Genomic DNA, 6,501 nt, shown 5'->3' on the forward strand with positions numbered 1-6,501 from the left:
CTCGGTAACACGGAGTCGGACACGACTGAAGCGACTTAGCATGCACGCATGCACACAGGTACTTTTTTGAAGCTTCTACTTTAAAACAGAGAGGAAAGAGCATGTATAGATTCCCCGGAAAGGGCCCAGCCTGACATCTTAAGCAGTGGATCTCACCCACCTCACTGTTTCATAGCCTATGATTAACTCCCCCCTCATCCCCACCACCTCTCTGCTCCACCGCAGGCAAGTACCCTGTGCCTACACTCGCACCCTCTGCCCACACTTTCCTTGGCTTCAGACCTGTTGTATTTGCTCCTGATCTTGCTCTTGACTCTTTGCTATGCCCGTCTGGCACTGATCTTGTTCCAATGACTGGGCTAGACACTTGTGTGGACACTGCAGACCATTCCTATTCCCTAACCTTCAGCTACCATTCAAGACTGGTTCCACACTCTCCCCAGAACTGCTCTCCAGTCCCACCCTAAGCTGGTCATATAGATGGAAGAGCGAATGACTAGTGACTAGGAGGAATATGACCCAGGCAGGAGACAAATTCCCAGGAATATCGGAAACAATGCTGGGGTGAGTGGAGACTGACAGAAAATACAGAAGGCTTTCTACTTTTTAATATGCCTTCCTTACCCTCCAAACTGTGTATCATTTCATCATCTGCTCAAATCAGAAGCCTTACATCTTCCTTATTTGTTTTTTTTTCTTATTTTTTCCATACACTGACAAGACATTTGGAGTAAGGGAGAAGGAATAATAGGTTACTGGAGGCTTGTGAGCAAACCATGACATGATCAGAGCTGCTCTGTGCTAAGAAACCATCATGGCAGCAGAGAATGGAGGAAACTGGTGACCAGTCTGGAGGTATTGGTCTGGGCCATGTGAAGGATCCAGACTTGAAGTAGGTACAAAAATATGGTGATGGTAGTGCTGAAACAGCAGAGAAGGCAACGGCACCCCACTCCAGCACTCTTGCCCGGAAAATCCCATGGATGGAGGAGCCTGGTGGGCTGCAGTCCATGGGGTTGCTAAGAGTTGGACATGACTGAGCGACTTCACTTTCACTTCTCACTTTCATGCATTGGAGAAGGAAATGGCAACCCACTCCAGTGTTCTTGCCTGGAGAATCCCAGGGACGGGGGAGCCTGGTGGGCTGCCGTCTATGGGGTCGCACAGAGTTGGACATGACTGAGCGACTTAGCAGGAGCAGGAGCAGCAGCAGCAGTGCTGAAACAAAATACAGTTAACCTCTGAACAATGCAATGGTTGCTGCAGTTGAAAATCCACATATAGTTTATAGTTGACTCCCCATCTCCATATCCGTGGTTTCAACCAACCTAGGATTGTGTAGTACTATAGTATCTGTTATTGAAATAAATCCATGTATAAATGGGCCCGCACAGTTTAAGCTCATGTTGTTCAGGATCATCTGTATTATGGAAGTAGAATTACAGGATATAAGAAAGGATTATATCAGTCATGTCTGACTCTTTGTGACCTCATGAACTGTAGCCCTCCAGGCTCCTCTGTCCACGGGATTCTCCAGGCAAGAATACTGAGTGGGTTGCCATTTCCTTCTCCAGGGGATCTTCCTGACCCAGGGATGGAACCCGGGTCTTCTGCATTGCAGACAGTTTCTTTACTGTCTGAGCCACCATGGAAGCCCATGAAAGGATAGCTATCAAATTTGGGTTGAAGGGAAAAAAATCAATGAAAACACCAAAGTGAACAGTCTAGGTGACTGTAACCATGATGGTGCTATTAATAAAAATACTGAACACAGGAAAACCTGTTCCTAGGATATCATTTTGAGTTCCCTCTGTGATATGTTGAGTCGGTGGTTTGGTAGGATACTTAGATAGAGCTGTCCAGTAAGCAGTTGGTTCTATGGCACATCAGTTTGGGAGCAGTGAGGATTGGAGTTGCAGCTAGAAGTCATCTGCATAAAAAGGACAGTTGAAAACAAACAGAGAAAGCAAACCGAAAGGGAAAAATACCCAGACTGGGCCCTTTGCCTGGAATGCTCTTTCTCACACATCTGGTGCTACAGTTAGCTATTGTTGGGTAACATATGACCTCAAACTTAGTGGCTTAAAGCAACAATGGTCGCTTTATTGTTAACTTTTAGAGTTCTGTGGATTTAGTTCAGTCCTCGGTCAGGATGTCTCAAGTATCATTGACCCTGAACAATGTAGGTTTGAACTGCACGGGTGCACTTTCATGAGGATTTTTCTTTCAATAGTAAACTCTACATGATTCATGTTTGGTTGAACTGCAGATATAGAGAAACCTTAAATTTGGAGGAATAATTATAGGTTATAGGCAGATTTTTAACTCTATTCTCCTAACCCCCATGTTGTTCAAGGGTCAACTATAGCTGTCATCAGACCGTGGCTGGGGATGAACTGCTGCTGCTGCTGCTAAGTTGCTTCAGTAGTGTCCGACTCTGTGTGACCCCATAGACGGCAGCCCACCAGGTTCCCCCGTCCCTGGGATTCTCCAGGCAAGAACACTGGAGTGGGTTGCCATTTCCTTCTCCAGGGGATGAACTAGTCATCCCTAATAATGAAGGAGGCTCCTCTCCATGTGTCTAAAGCTCAGGCTGGGAAAAATCCCATAGGCAGGGATTGAAACAGTTGGGGATCCTCAGACATGTCTCTCTCCCCTTCTTCCCTCTCTGTCTTCTCTCCAGCATGGTAGCTTAGGTGTCCAGGGTAGCCAGACTTCTCACATGGTGGCTCCAGAAGGGTTGGTGTCTCAGGAGAGACAGAGCCAGGAGGAGGGCACATCATCTTTTATGACCTAATTTCAGAAGTCATGCAGCATTGCTTTTGCTAGTGTCTTTTCAAAAAATTTATTTATTTTTAATTGGAGGATAATTGCTTTAAGATATTGTGCTGGTTTCTGCCATATGTCAACATGAATCAGTCATAAGTATACATATGTCCCCTCTTTCTTGAACCCCCTTTCCATTTTTGCTAGATTCTGCTTCTCAAAGCAATCATAAAGGCCCATTCAGGTTTTCAGGGACTGGAAGTCCACCTCTTGATGAAAAGGTTCGACAAGAGCAGAATAGTTTTTTTCAGTCATTTCAGTCATTCAGTCTGCCTTCTCTTTCAAAATCCAGCATAAGAAGCCTCCCTGGATCCTCATGGGTGGTGTAACACACCCTCCAGTAGCCTTCCAGCATCTTATACCCCTAAAACAACATTTGGCATCATAGGCATTTTTAATCTAGTTTTATTTGTAGGCATATGTAAATTGTAAGACTCTATAAGCCCAGACCCATGTCCTGTCCTTTTTGGTGAAGCACAAAGTAGCAAGTAGATATGGCTTACTGACTTAAATTTCAAGACAAAAGGAGAGGACAGAACACAGATCTTTGGGGAAAAACCTGTATTTGAAACTTCAAAACAAGATCAATATCCCACCAACAACCAAACAGTTCAAAAACAAAACCTGTCTTTAAATATTGCCAACTGTCCCCTGGTGGGCAAAATTGCTCCTGCTTCAGAACCATCAGTTCAGTTCAATCGCTCAGTGTATCCGACTTTTTGCGACCCCATGAATTGAAGCACCCCAGGCCTCCCTGTCCATCACCAACTCCCGGAGTTCACCCAGACTCACATCCATCGAGTCAGTGATGCCATCCAGCCATCTCATCCTCTGTCAGCCCCTTCTCCTCCTGCCCCCAATCCCTCCCAGCATCAGAGTCTTTTCCAATGAGTCAACTCTTCGCGTGAGGTGGCCAAAGTACTGGAGTTTCAGCTTTAGCATCATTCCTTCCAAAGAAATCCCAGGGCTGATCTCCTTCAGAATAGACTGGTTGGATCTCTTTGCAGTCCAAGGGACTCTCAAGAGTCTTCTCCAACACCATAGTTTAAAAGCATCAATTCTTCAGTGCTCAGCCTTCTTCACAGTCCAACTCTCACATCCATACATGACCACAGGAAAAACCATAGCCTTGACTAGATGAACCTTTGTTGGCAAAGTAATATCTCTGCTTTTCAATATGCTATCTAGGTTGGTCATAACTTTCCTTCCAAGGAGTAAGCATCTTTTAATTTCATGGCTGCAGTAACCATCTGCAGTGATTTTGGAGCCCCCCAAAATAAAGTCTGACACTGTTTCCACTGTTTCCCCATCTATTTCCCATGAAGTGATGGGACCGGATGCCATGATCTTTGTTTTCTGAATGTTGAGCTTTAAGCCAACTTTTTCACTCTCCTCTTTCACTTTCATCAAGAGGCTTTTTAGTTCCTCTTCACTTTCTGCCATAAGGGTGGTGTCATCTGCATATCTGAGGTTATTGATATTTCTCCCGGCAATCTCGATTCCAGCTTGTGTTTCTTCCAGTCCAGCGTTTCTCATGATGTACTCTGCATATAAGTTAAATAAGCAGGGTGACAATATACAGCCTTGACGTACTCCTTTTCCTATTTGGAACCAGTCTGTTGTTCCATGTCCAGTTCTAACTGTTGCTTCCTGACCTGCACACAAATTTCTCAAGAGGCAGATCAGGTGGTCTGGTATTCCCATCTCTTGAAGAATTTCCCACAGTTTATTGTGATCCACACAGTCGAAGGCTTTGGCATAGTCAATAAAGCAGAAATAGATGTTTTTCTGGAACTTTCTTGCTTTTTCCATGATCCAGCGGATGTTGGCAATTTGATCTCTGGTTTTCTGTCTTTTCTAAAACCAGCTTGAACATCAGGAAGTTCATGGTTCACATATTGCTGAAGCCTGGCTTGGAGAATTTTGAGCATTACTTTACTAGCATGTGAGATGAGTGCAATTGTGCGGTAGTTTGAGCATTCTTTGGCATTGCCTTTCTTTGGGATTGGAATGAAAACTGACCTTTTCCAGTCCTGTGGCCACTGCTGAGTCTTCAGAACCATAGATGTACACAATTAAGGATTTAAAAATAATCTCTCTTAAGTAGTTCGGTGACCCTACTCATAGGCTAATTGCATTTATTCATTTATCAAATAGTGATTTCTAAATTTATATATAGATAGATATGTAAATATTATATTTTGGTGCTTGCTGAGTGCTAATTTAGAGAATATTTCACAGTATGAACAAATCTGAAATATCTGTAGAATTATCAAAATTAATATACATGTGGTTTCCATATTTTAAAAATTAATGTTGAGAAAAAGGAAACAGTCACGGAAATGTGTATCAAATTATATACATAAAGTTCTATCAGTTCAGTTCAGTTCAGTTGCTCAGTCGTGTCCGACTCTTTGCAACCCCATGAATTGCAGCACGCCAGCATAGCAAGTTCTATATTTTTACATCATAATAGCAGAATGAGGATTAAATCTGTAAGAATATAACCACAAAAGATAGGCCTTTCCAGTCATGGTTTGCAATGTTAGAGCTATACATTTGTTTAGGGGTTTCATTTTTATGTACAATTTACCAATGAAAAAGTCTTTGAGGAAAGTGTTTTCCAAAGCAAACTGGAATAGTCTTTGCAAAAATATTGTGGGCATTTTCCCTATGTATGAAAACTGTTGCTGAATAAACCTAAACATGTCTATGATAATTAGCAGCCTTGGAAAATCCTCCACAATTAATACTTTGTAAGTAATAGTTCTGAATAGTTCCTTATTTTTATAACAGGGAACTTTGGAATAGTTAAACCTTGTAATAAATCATAACCATAAAATAGAACCAAAGCTTGAAAGGATTTTTTGTTCTGCCCAGAAACTTATTGTATTACAAGGCATAGCTTCACCCATGATCAAATCGTCTTAGAACAATACAGAGTTATCAAGTCTGTTAAACTGGGAGAGCATTAAAACAATATATTTGTAAAATTGCCTATGTGAGTGGATGCTAAGTTGCTTCAGTTGTGTCTGACTCTTTGGGATCCCATGAACTGTAGCCCTCCACGCTCCTCTGCCCATGGGATTCTCCAGGCAAGAATACTGGAGTGGATTGCCATTCCCTTCTCCAGGAGATCTTCCCAACCCAGGAATCAAACCTGGGTCTCTTACATCTCCTGCATTGACATGCAGCTTCTTCACTAGTAGCATCAACTGGGAAGCCCATAAAATGGCCTAGTAGCATCAAATGAACAGTACGTTCCTGACAGAAAGGTAAGTTGGCTAAGCCTTCTGGAGGGTAAAGGACTTTTAAGAGAGCCTTCCTTTTGATGCAAAAATTTCACCCTAGAAATTCATTCTAAGGAAAAAATTCGTGTAGGGCAAAATCTATATTTGAGGATGTTCAACAAAATATATTTTATGTTAGTAAAATACTGGAAAGTACCTACAAGGTCAGAGGTTTGTTAAATAGATAATGACTAATTCACCTGGTAAAACATTATGTAGCCATTAAAAAATTAATGTTGTTTTAATGTTTTTGAAAGTTATTCACAAGCAAAAGAGCCTGCATATAATATGATGTTTTCCATAAATAAAACAGAATAAAATCTGCATAAATTATAGGCACTAGTATGATCTCAATTGGGTTTTAAAAAGTTATACGTGTATAGAG

Source organism: Bos taurus, chromosome 10 (assembly GCF_002263795.3).
Source record: "Bos taurus isolate L1 Dominette 01449 registration number 42190680 breed Hereford chromosome 10, ARS-UCD2.0, whole genome shotgun sequence".
NCBI lineage: Eukaryota > Metazoa > Chordata > Mammalia > Artiodactyla > Bovidae > Bos > Bos taurus.